We start from the raw sequence: 13,125 nt of genomic DNA on the forward strand, positions 1-13,125 counted from the left end.
AAAAGAGAGCCTCAGCCGTCACCCTGATGCCGTTGGCCGAGGCGAACACCCGCAAAGACATGGCCCAGCCGAGTCCAGCGCACCGGTCAGCTCGAGGTCCGCAGCCGCTGTTCGGCCGCAGGCCACAAAGCACCCGAGCCCAGCGCCGGCGATGGCTGCACGGAGCTCCGTGCCACCCCACGCACTGACATGGTCCCGCCCTCCCGAGCTGGCTTGAAGAGCGCCGATTGCGGCTGTGTGAGACGGCCGGCGGGCCCGGTTGCCGGGGTAACCCTTCCCGCTCTCCAAGCCCCGCCCGAGATCAGCACTCCCGAGAGCCCTGCCCCGCCCGAGCCGAGCGGGGAACAGAGAGAGACGCCGCGTCTCAGCTGCTCCTGCTGCGCGCGCACCCTTTACTAAGGTAGTGGCGCTCGGCTGAGGCCCGCCCCTCCAGCCTTCACAAAGATGGCGGCGATCGGGGGCCGCTTGTTGACTGGGGCCGGGAGGTGCCTAGCTCGGGCGTGGGTGCGGAGGAGAGGCCGAGGCTTCGAGGCCTACCTGGAAAAACGGGGAAAGGTAGGAAAATTAATGAGATTAGATAAAAGATTTAGAAAGTAATTAACTTTTTAAAAAAACAATATGTGTTTAAAAGCAACGCTTTTTTGAAAGACGCAGAAAGCAGGAAAAAGAAAGGAAAAGTTTGGAATCAAGATGGCGGCGACTCACCTCGGTTCAGAACGATACGGCCCGCCCACACATACACCGATTGGTCGACCGTCAGGTCACCAAAGCGTAGGATTGGTCAATCGTCCCGTCACTCGACCGTAGGAGGGCCCAGCCGCACGCGCCAGGAACCCGCCGTACGATTGGTTGACCTCGATGTCACTCTATCGCTAATGAGATGCTAATGAGCGGAATGTTGAAGGTTTTTTGGATACCGCGGGCGCAATTTTTGTCCGGCCGAAACGTAAATACGCCTATGACCGGTCCGTAATCGTAAGCTTTCTTTTGACATGACGCGCGTGTAGGTTGCTCTATAACTTTCGAACGTATAGAGAACGGACAGACAGACAGACAGACAGAAAGACAGACAGACAGAAAGACAGACAGAAGAGGTCTTTTATATATAGAGATATTAGAAATCTGTTCATGGTATTGTGTATTTCTCAGAATCATGGCTGTTCCTTCACACCCCCGCCTTGACCAAAAGATGAGCTTAAAACATCAGGGCAGAGTTTGGTCAATATTGCTCATGAGGTTACAATAGCGTATTAATTTTACAAGATGCACGATCATGTGCTACATGAAAATTCCCTTTAAGTCATCCCAGGACAATGTTTTGTCTTATTTTAAAGTTTACACAATTTAAAAGGATGATAAGTACATAGTCATGCAATGAGCGAAACAACAATGTCCTGAGAAAGTCCAATCGGCAGATGTATGTTCCGTAGAGATGAGTTATTCATACGAGTCAAGGAGACGTCAGTTGAAACTAGTTGAAGCTTGACACGCTGTTCCTTCGATCCGGCGTGTGTACCGATGCGTGTTGTGGTAAAGGCCTCACCAGGCACTTAGTTAATTCCTTCGTTATCGGCGGTGTCTTCCTCCTTCGCTGAAGTAACTCGTTGATCTTTCTGTAAAGTCTGTAGGTATTATGGCGAATTAATACACAGACTACAAGAGTAACTTTAACAGGACTTTACTATTCAAAGGTCAGGGCGAATCTGCCCAATAAATCCTGACACAGCACTTATATACCGGTGTGGTCACCGTCGGTATTACAGTATACAGCAGCCAAGATAAAGTAGTGCCACACCTAAAATAGTTCTCTTAAAGGTGGACGGTTACATACAATAGTTCTCTTAAAGGTAGAACAGTTACATACACTACAATCCTCCCTTTTTAGCTTACAACATACTTATTCCCCATTAACATAACATCATAACATATATACAACTTATGCAAAACAGTTCACAGATTCAGTCTCTCTGGAGGCTTCCTGACTCTGTCCGGATAACGCCTCGGTGGTGTAGTAGTTTTCGGCGGGGTAGTAGGTTCTTCTGGCAAGGTCGATTCGGCTTGAAGGACAGTGTCAGGTTCATCTGATTCCAGTATTACCAGATCGGAGGTAGGTGCTCTGGGTATCTCTGCTTCAACATTAGCCGTGTAAGGTTGTGGAGTAGGTTGGTCCTTTGTGGATGACCCTATGATCTGGTCAACATGGCGCCTTATTATGCTGTCACCAATGTCCACGGTATACATCAGCGGCCCTAGCCTTTTCCCAATAGTTCCAGGCTGCCATTTCTCGGTACGGTAGTCCCGGGCCAAAACTTGTTGACCTATCTGAAAGGATCTAGTTGGCCTTTCATTCATGCCCTGAAATTGCCGGTTTTCTACGTCCCTTCTGACGTTTGGCTTAATCAAATCCAGCCGGCATCTTAGTCTTCTATTGAAAAACATCATGGCAGGAGTTTGGTTTGTGACCGCATGTGTTGCATTCCTGTACGCCAACAAGAAGTTATCTACCTTATGTTGTAGGTTGATGTCTTCATTACCCATGGCCTTTATGGCCTTCTTGAAGGTCTGGACAAACCTTTCAGCTAATCCATTGGTGGCGGGATGGTATGGGGCTGACGTGTAGTGCTTGACCCCATTCCTTTTTAAGAACTTCCTGAATTCTTCGGACACAAATTGCGGTCCATTATCAGAACAGATCTGTTCCGGCAGCCCATTCCTGGCAAATATGGTCCTTAATACTGTGATGGTTTTTTCCGTGGTGGTGGAGGACATCTTTATTACCTCCGGCCACTTGGACTGTGCATCCACCGCGATTAGAAACATTGAGTCCATAAATGGACCAGCAAAGTCGACGTGTACCCTTTGCCAAGGAGATGAGGGCCACTCCCATGGATGCAGAGGAGCTTGTGGTGGCGCGTTTTGGACCTTCTGGCATCCTAGACAGCTCTTGGTTATTTCTTCGATGTCTCCATCAATACCTGGCCACCACACAAACGCTCTTGCTAGGTTCTTCATTTTCACTCCACCCAGATGCCCCTCGTGAAGCTCCTTTAGCACCTTATGCTGAAGTTTGGGTGGAATCACCACTCTAGATCCACACATCAAGGTTCCTCGGCACACTGACAGCTGTTCTTTTCTTTGCGAAAATGCGGGCAGCGTTGGTTCGCCATGTGCTGGCCATCCCTCCACTGTTAAATCGTAGACTCGTGAGAGAGTCGGGTCATTTCTTGTTTCATTTTCGATCATCGAATTTGTTACTGGTAGACATTCCACTATGGATGAGTGGAACATCTCTACCGGGTCCACTGTAGCCGCCTCTTCTACTACTGGCAACGGTAGGCGCGATAACCCATCAGCATTTCCATGCTGTTTGGACCTTTTGTATTCGATGTCATATTGGTGTGCCCCAAGTAACACGGACCACCTCTGTAGCCTTTGCGCTGTCATAGTGGAAACGGCCTTGTTAGGGTTGAATATGGACACCAACGGCTGGTGGTCTGTCAGTAATGTGAACTTCTTGCCCTGCAGGTAATGATTGAATTTCTTTACTCCCCACACAAGGCTGAGGGCCTCCCTATCTATCTGAGCATAATTTCGCTCAGCGGAGGTCAATGATCGGGACGCAAATGCGACTGGCCTTTCCGAGCCATTTGGTAACTTGTGTGAAAGTACTGCTCCAATTCCATAAGGGGAAGCATCACAAGCTAGACGAAGAGGTAACGTTGGGTTGAAATGAGCCAACACTTCCTCAGAGGTAATCAACGCCTTGCTTCTGCGAAAGGCCTTCTTACAGTCCTCGCTCCACTTCCATGGTACTTCTTTCCGCAACAGAGCATTCAGCGGATGCAGCACCGTGGATAGATTTGGCAGAAACTTGTGGTAATAATTAATCAACCCCAGAAACGATCTCAACTGTGATACATTTTCCGGAGCGGGGGCCTTCACGACAGCTTCTATCTTGCCAGGTGACTTGTGCAGCCCCTCTTGGTCAATGACATGACCGCAGTACGAGATCCGTTTCTGGAAGAACTCACATTTCTGGCGATTAACTCGAAGGCCATATTCCTTCACCCTGGTGAGCACCAGTTTCAAATTTGTGAGGTGTTCCTCCTCGTCTTCTCCCGTAATCAGGATATCGTCCAAGTAACACTGCGTGCTTGGAATACCCTGTAAGACCTGCTCCATGGCCCTCTGCCAAATTGCTGGAGCCGAAGCTACTCCAAAAACCAGTCTATTATAACGATACAAGCCTCTGTGCGTGTTGATTGTGAGATACTGGCGCGACTCTTCCTCGACTTCCATTTGTAAGTATGCTTGTGCCAGGTCTATCTTGGTGAAGTGTTTCCCGCCAGACAATGAAACAAAGATATCCTCAATCCGCGGGAGCGGGTATTGTACCGTGTGAAGCACCGGATTAACTGTGATCTTGAAGTCTCCGCAGATGCGGACCTTTCCCGGTCCCCCTGGCTTGTTACTTGATGAAGACTTCATGACGGGAACAATGGGCGTGGCCCACTCACTCCAGTCCACCTTAGACAGTACCCCTGAACGTTCAAGCTCTTCCAGCTCTGCCTCCACAGCAGGTCGTATCGCGTAAGGTACCGATCTGGCTTTGAAAAATTTTGGGCTTGCATGTTCTGCAATCTTGATTTTTGCTTTAATTCCTCTCAGTGTTCCCAATCCTTGCTGGAATACCTCTTTAGCTTCGTCCAATATTCTGGACAACCGTTCAGGTTTGACATCTTCCTTTCCGGAATCTACCGTCATTGTATTTAGTGAATGCCAGTCTATCTTTATTTTCCTGATCCACTCCCGTCCCAGAAGTGGTGGACCTCCCTTGGGCAGCACATACATGTCCATCCCTTGGTGATCTTTGTCCTTGTATCTCACCTTGACTTTTATCTTTCCGATGGGGTATACTTTGTGCCCCGTGTATGTCTGCAATACTATCTCCGTATCCCGTAGGGGAATATGTTTGAATAACTTTTTGTAATCTTGCTTATTCATGACCGTCAACGCCGATCCGGTGTCCACTTCCATCTTCACTTGGACTTTTGCAATCTGTAGTGTGACCCAGATAGTTTGTCGGTCAGCTTCTTTACTCACATTGTGAATCCTCAGACTACCCAGTTCCTTGCTGTTGGAGTCTGAGTCCGAATTCTGTTCATCTGGACTCTTCCCAGTCACCTTATGTACCTTTCTGTACTTCTTCTGCGGTGACTTATTATTGCTGGTCTTCTTTCCTGACCGGCATACCTTAGCTATGTGACCAAGCTTGCCACATTTTCTACATTCCTGGTTTTTAAACCAGCATTGGTTCTGGTCGTGTGTTGTCTTCCCACAACGATAACATTTCGTTGTACCCGAAGTCATTTGATCCACACTGAGTACCGCTGTCTTCCGCTGCATTTCCGCCGTGCCTCTCGCTGCGGCTTCGTGCGATGCTGCAATAAGGACAGCCTTATCAAGTGTAAGATCGTTCTCTTCGAGCAGTCGTTTTTGTGTTCCTTCCTTCGACATCCCGCACACGAACTTGTCTCTCAGTGCCTCTGTCAGATTTACCCCAAACTGACAGTATTTTGCTAGCCTACGCAGTTCAACCAGGTACTCCGCGTTGCTTTCCTCTTTTCGTTGCGTTCTCGCGTAAAATTTTGATCGTTCCGCTAACATCAGCGGTGCGGGGTTAAAATGATCCTTCAGGACAGCAACAATATTAGCGAAAGACTGATCCGCCAGTTTAGCTGGTGATAGAAGATGCTTCAATAACCCGTATGTCTTCGCACCCATTGAGTTTAGTAAGGTTAGAGCTTTGTCATAATTTGCTATCTTATTGACCTTACAATATATCTCGATGCGTTCTACATACGTGGCCCAACCTTCCACATCGGAATCGAAACCGTTGATGTTACTACGCTTAGGCATCTTCACACTCTTCCTGAGAAACAACAACTAAATATTTCTTTAACCTTTTTTTTCAAAATGGCGGTTTCCCGCGCTTGTCTTCTTTCCCCGCCCACTTTCAAAATGCGGTTTCCCGCTTCTGTCTTCTTCCCCGCCTACTGGCGGCTTCCCGCGTTTCTTCCCCTGGCGGGAGGGGTAAGCTTTTCCCTCGGGCGACGACCGCTGGCTTTCGGGGTTCGCAGCCTGCGCGTCGGCTTCAGTGCGTTCCTTGTTCCCTTTTCTCGGCAGGGCAACCGGCGCTGGGTACAACCAGTTGACGGCGAACAGTTTCAGCCGCTGGGCTGGATCTCGCTCAGTCTCCCTCGCTCGGGCTCTGTTGTTCCCTTTTCTCGGCAGGGCAACCGGCGCTGGGTACAACCCGTTGACGGCGAACAGTTTCAGCCGCTGGGCTGGATCTCGCTCAGTCTCCCTCGCTCGGGCTCTGTCTCTCCCGCTCGCTCGGGCTCTGTCTCTCCCTCAGCGGCTTCCAATCGCGCCTCCCAGCCCTCTCGCAGTCCGGTGCTTTCCTCCCCGGCTGCGGCTGAGTTCTCCGCGATTTATTTATTTTTATATCTTCCCGCGCCTTACGATCCCGGTCGCAGCGCTTCGTGGCCTCGGTCGCTGCCCGGCCTTTTTCAATCCAATCGCGCCTCCCAGCCCTCTCGCAGTCCGGTGCTTTCCTCCCCAGCTGCGGCTGAGTTCTCCGCGATTTATTTATTTTTATATCTTCCCGCGCCTTACGATCCCGGTCGCAGCGCCTCGTGGCCTCGGTAGCTGCCCGGCCTTTTTCGCCGGTCGCGGTCTAGCTGTCTCACGACGCCGTTGCGTCTCCCAGCCCGCTTGTACCGCGGCTTCCGTGCTCCACGCTGCCCCAGTCTCAGCGCCTCTGGGCCCGACTTCTGTCCGGCTCCTTTCCCCCGACCGTGGTCGAGTTCACCGCCCTTATCCTCCGTTTATTTTGTTTATTTTCCCTTTACTCACAGTCACCGTGGCCGACTTGCTTCTCGTGCTGATCGGCTCACTCACCACCGTGGCAGAAGGGACAATCAGTGCCTGTTGCTGATGGAAGGCTTCGTGTCTGAATTCTTCCTTCTTCCTTGCTCTGCAGACTCGAGTTTTCTCTCAGCAGAACGACGAGGGCGGGTGCCTCTTCTCGACGCTCGTTAACTGCTTCGGAAGTATTGTTGCCGCAGGGTAAGATCGAACTCGTCGCCACTGTAAAGTCTGTAGTTATTATGGCGAATTAATACACAGACTACAAGAGTAACTTTAACAGGACTTTACTATTCGAAGGTCAGGGCGAATCTGCCCAATAAATCCTGACACAGCACTTATATACCGGTGTGGTCACCGTCGGTATTACAGTATACAGCAGCCAAGATAAAGTAGTGCCACACCTAAAATAGTTCTCTTAAAGGTGGACGGTTACATACAATAGTTCTCTTAAAGGTAGAACAGTTACATACACTACACTTTCCTTGTTTCGGTTGTTGCTTTTTGCAAATCCAATTCCTGATGCGTTGCCAAGCAACGTGTAGAAGTGTCGGTGACACCTTCTGACTTCCCATCGTCAGTAATTCGATCGCATCCATTTCCTGTGTCGTGCCCCAAGCTGGGTCTTGAAAGACAGTGTATGACTGCACCTTGTATTGCTCCTTCATTTCGGTATCCCACAGGACATCTTTTGATATTGTCTATGGAGACAGTTTGAAAAATAGACTTGCCATTCGGCTGGTTATTATGTATTTGAACTGTTCTTTCGTTAATAATAGACTGTATTTGAACAGGATTTTTCCACTTCGGTCTTAAACCAGATTTTTGCTCAAACTTCTTTTCCTGTACCCATTCTCCTACTATGGGTTGCCATGCTTTATTTGTCAATTTGTTCTGCCTATTTGCTTCCCTTATCCTCTGATCAATTTGATGAATCTCCTCTGTTACTTCTTTTTTTAAATCTAGCTGTCGCTGTCGGGTCAAGGACTCAGAGTGTGTAGAGGCAATAAAAGAACTATGGGTAAGCAGTGTATGCATCTCAACCCCATACATCAGATAATATGGAGTTTTAGGGGACACTGTCCCTGATGCAGATGTGGGCACATTATTGAGTGATAGCTGCACCTCCGGAATGATGGTGGTCCACTTATTCCCCCTGATTCTCAACAGTTTGACCAATAGCTTTTTTACTTCCTGGTTTTTACATTCCACCAGCCCCGCTGATTGCGGATCACGTGGCGTGCTGTGCTCTAACCCAATCCCCCTTTGTTCGCAGAAGCCTTTGAAGACCTTAGATACAAAGGCTCCGCCTTGATCGGAGTGTAAGATTTTAGGTGCACCAGCTACAGTAATTATATCAGAAATAACCCTGGCAAGTGCATTTTCCGAAACAGTTTTTGTGGGGACCAACCAGCAAAAGGAAGTGCATCCATCCACACAAACGAGAACTTGTCTATATCCCAAAGTTGGGGGATGTGGTCCAATAAAGTCAATAAAGAATTTTCCCTTTGGCTCATCAGCTTTCACAGGAGCCAATGGTGGTGGCTTAATTAGTGATGACTTATTGGTTAAATTGCATGGCTCACAATTTGCCACGTATGTTTTACAGGCTTTAAGCATGCCTGGCCACCAATATAAGGGGGTCAATTTACAGAATGATGTTCTGGCACCACAATGTGCTTGACTTATGCCCTTGTGAGCTTCTTTTACTAGCTGTTCTCGTTTGTGGCTCGGGGGTACTTCTCGGTTTCCCTTGGGCAACTTAACTAGTACAATACCCGTAGGGGTTTTCGAGTAAGAGTACTTTGGTGGATATCCTGGTGGATTCCCTTTTGTCGGGTCTAATAGCTGAATCAGTTCCTCATCCTGATTAGCTGCCCGTTCTGCCCTAGTGATTACACTAACATTGGCAGACCCGTCTCGAGGGGGTATCATGCGAACCGAACATTTTGCTTGTTCGTCTGCAAGGCTGTTTCCTTTTGAGTGCACTGCCCCAGTGATATGCCCGTTTACATGTATCACCTGATAATTCTTTTTCTCCATTCTCGAATGGAGAATATTTTCCCACAATGACTTATGTTTTATGGGTTTACCCTTATGATTGGTAAAATTTGTTTGTTCCCAGAAAACTAGATCTTGGTTATATTCTCTTTTACAGTAGGCACTATCTGTGCAGATTAGCGTGGGTTTAATAGGATCTACTTTTTCTAAAGTATACCTTAATGCTGCGGTTTCAGCGTATTGCGCTGTCTTATGACCAAGGGTTATAGACAGTAATTCTTCTGGATAAAAAGAATAGGAATCTCGAAAAGTCCCTACTACTATCCCCATCCCAGTTGAGGATTGTTGGGATGTCTCTTTTTTAATCGTCATTGACGATCCATCACAGTAAATAACTTGATGGTATTCTGTAAGCGGTCTCATGGGTATTTGTTTGATTCCCTCCTCCGTATCATTATCCTCCATGATGGGGAGATGCTCTAAGTCCATTTCTGAGGAGAGAAATTTAAAAATGAGTGTAGGATCATTCAAGAATGATGCCCATTTATCATATCGGATCTGGGTTGCTCTTTTTTCATCAGAGCCATCATCAATACTGATCGTAAATCGGGAATCTCAGTATAAATGGTAATGGGGTATTTCCCTTAAACATAGAAACATAGAAGATAGGAGCAGGGGTAGGCCATTTGGCCCCTCGAGCCTGCTCCGCCATTCAATGCGATCATGGCTGATCATCCAAATTCAGTACCCGGTCCCTGCTTTCTCCCCATACCGCTTGATCCCTTTAGCCTTAAGAAATATATCCAACTCCTTCTTGAATATATTTAATGTATTGGCCTCTACTGCCTTCTGTGGTAGAGAATTCCACAGGTTCACCACTCTTTGGGTGAAGAAATTCCTCCTCATTTCTGTCCTAAATGGCCTACCCCTTATCCTTAGACTGTGACCCCTGGTTCTGGACTCCCCGACCATCGGGAACATCCTCCCTGCATCTAGTCTGTCCAGTCCTGTCAGAATTTTATAAGTTTCAATGAGATCCCCTCTCATTCTTCTAAACTCCAGCGAGCACAAGCCCAATCGACCCAATCTCTCCTAATACGTCATTCCTGCCATCCCAGGTATCAGCCTGGTGAATCTTCGCTGAACTGCTTCCATGGCAAGAACATCCTTCTTCAGATAAGGTGACCAAAACTGCACACAATACTCAAGATGTGGTCTCACCAAGGTCCTGTATAACTGCAGCAAGACATCCTTGTTCCTGTACTCAAACCCTCTCGTTAGGAAGGCCAATATGCCATTTGCCTTCTTAACCGCCTGCTGCTCCTGCATGCTTACCTTCAGCGACTGGTGCACAAGGACACCCAGGTCTCGTTGCACTTCCCCTTCTCCCAATCTATTGCCATTCAGATAATAACCTGCCTTCCTGTTTTTGCCACCAAAGTGGATAACCTCACATTTATCCACATTATATTGCATCTGCCATGATTTTGCCCAATCACCCAACCTGTCCAAATCATCCTGGAGTTTCTCGGCATCCTCCTCACAGCACACACGCCCACCCAGCTTTGTGTCATCTGCAAATTTGGAGATATTACATCAAGTTCCCTTGTCTAGATCATTAATATATATTGTGAATAGCTGGGGTCCAAGGACCGATCCCTGTGGTACCCCACTAGTCACTGCCTGCCACTCGGAAAAAGTCCCGTTTATTCCAACTCTTTGCTTTCTGTCTGCCAACCAGTTCTCTATCCAAGTCAATACCTTGCCCCCAATCCCATGTGCCTTAACTTTACACGCTAATCTCTTATGCGGGACCTTATCGAAAGCCTTCTGAAAGTCCAAATACACCACATCCACTGGTTCTCCCTTATCTATTTTACCAGTTACATCCTCAAAAAATTCCAGTAGATTAGTCAAGCACGAGTTACCTTTTGTAAATCCATGTTGATTTTACCCGATCCTGTCACTGTTTTCCAAGTGCTCTGCTATTACATCTTTTATAATGGACTCTAGCATTTTCCCCACTACCGATGTCAGGCTTAACGATCTGTAATTGCCCGTTTTCTCTCTACCACCTTTTTTGAATAGTGGGGTAACATTAGCTACCCTCCAATCCATGGGTACTGTTCCAGATTCCATCGAATGCTGGAAGATGATCAGCAATCCATCTACTATTTCTAGGGCCACTTCCTTAAGTACCCTAGGATGTAGATTATCAGGCCCTGGGGATTTATCAGCCTTCAATCCCATCAATTTCCCTAACACCATTTCCCTACAAATACTGATTTCTTTCAGTTCCTCCCTTTCATCAGACCCTATGTTCCCCGACATCTCTGGGAGGTTATTTGTGTCCTCCTTTGAAGGGTTCGTGCCTTGATGAGGCATTGGATTGCCATAGTCATGACCCTTTCTTTTTTAGTGTACCTCATTTCGACATTGGAAAAGTTATAAGAATGGAACTGAATGGGCACTATGCTCTTTTCATTGTAAAAAACTGCAACTGCCACTTTAGGTGATGACCTGAGATGAAGATTGAGGGGAACTTGTAGGTCCCTCTGTTCCAGGTCAATGGGTTTTTGTACCTCTCGGCATAATTGTTGCAATTTTGAGTTATCGTCTGGTGAAAATATGTATGGTCCTTTTTCTGCCTCACCCATAGAAACATAGAAACATAGAAGATAGGAGCAGGAGTAGGCCATTCGGCCCCTCGAGCCTGCTCCGCCATTCAATAACATCATGGCTGATCATCTAAATTCAGTACCCTGTTCCTGCCTTCTTTCCATATCCCTTGATCCCTTTAGCCTTAAGAAATATATCCAACTCCTTCTTGAATATATTTAATGAATTGGCCTCTACTGCCTTGTTTGGCAGAGAATTCCACAGGTTCACCACTCTCTGGGTGATGAAATTCCTCCTCATCTCTGCCCTAAATGGCTTACCCCTTATCCTTAGACTGTGACCCCTGGTTCTGGACTCCCCGACCATCAGGAACATCCTTCCAGCATCTAGTCTGTCTAGTCCTGTTAGAATTTTATAAGTTTCGATGAGATCCCCTCTCATTCTTCTAAACTCCAGTCAGTACAAGCCCAATCGACCCAATCTCTCCTCATACTTCATTCCTGCCATCCCAGGTATCAGCCTGGTGAATCTTCGCTGCACTCCTTCCATGGCAAGAACATCCTTCCGCAGATAAGGCGACCAAAACTGCACACAATACTCAAGATGTGGTCTCACCAAGGCCCTGTACAACTGCAACAAGACATCCTTGTTCCTGTACTCAAACCCTCTCGCTACGAAGGCCAACATACCATTTGCTTTCTTAACCGCCTGCTGCACCTGCATGCTTACTTTCAGCGACTGGTGCACAAGGACGCCCAGGTCTCGTTGCACTTCCCCTTCTCCCAATCTATTGCCATTCAGATAATAATCTGCCTTCCTGTTTTTGACACCAAAGTGGATAACCTCGCATTTATCCACATTATATTGCATCTGCCATGCTTCTGCCCAATCACCCAACCTGTCCAAATCATACTGGAGTTTCTCGGCATCCTCCTCACAGCACACATGCCCACCCAGCTTTGTGTCGTCTGCAAACTTGGAGATATTACATCTAGTTCCCTCGTCCAGATCATTAATATATATTGTGAATAGCTGGGGTCCAAGGACCAAGCCCTGCGGTACCCCACTAGTCACTGCCTGCCACTCGGAAAAAGCCGTTTATTCCAACTCTTTGCTTTCTGTCTGCCAACCAGTTCTCTATCCAAGTCAATACTTTGCCCCCAATCCCATGTGCCTTAATTTTACATGCTAACCTCTTATGCGGGACCTTATCGAAAGCCTTTGAAAATCCAAATACACCACATCCACTGGTTCTCCCTTATCTATTTTACCAGTTACATCCTCAAAAAATTCCAGTAGATTAGTCAAGCACGATTTACCTTTTGTAAATCCATGTTGACTTTGTCCGATCCGGTCACTTTTTTCCAAGTGCTCTGCTTATTACATCCTTTATAATGGACTCTAGCATTTTCCCCACTATCGATGTTAGGCTTACTGGTCTGTAATTCCCCGTTTTCTCTCTACCACCCTTTTTGAACATTGCCCACTCTAGCATACGGGGGTGCTGAGAGCTCGGAAATATTGGCGTAAAGGATTGAGCAAAATTCAGGAGTCCTAAACTGGCTTGCAAATTTT

The sequence above is a fragment of the Somniosus microcephalus genome, chromosome 13, assembly GCF_052327205.1.
Source record: "Somniosus microcephalus isolate GS21.2 chromosome 13, FLI_Smic_1.0, whole genome shotgun sequence".
NCBI lineage: Eukaryota > Metazoa > Chordata > Chondrichthyes > Squaliformes > Somniosidae > Somniosus > Somniosus microcephalus.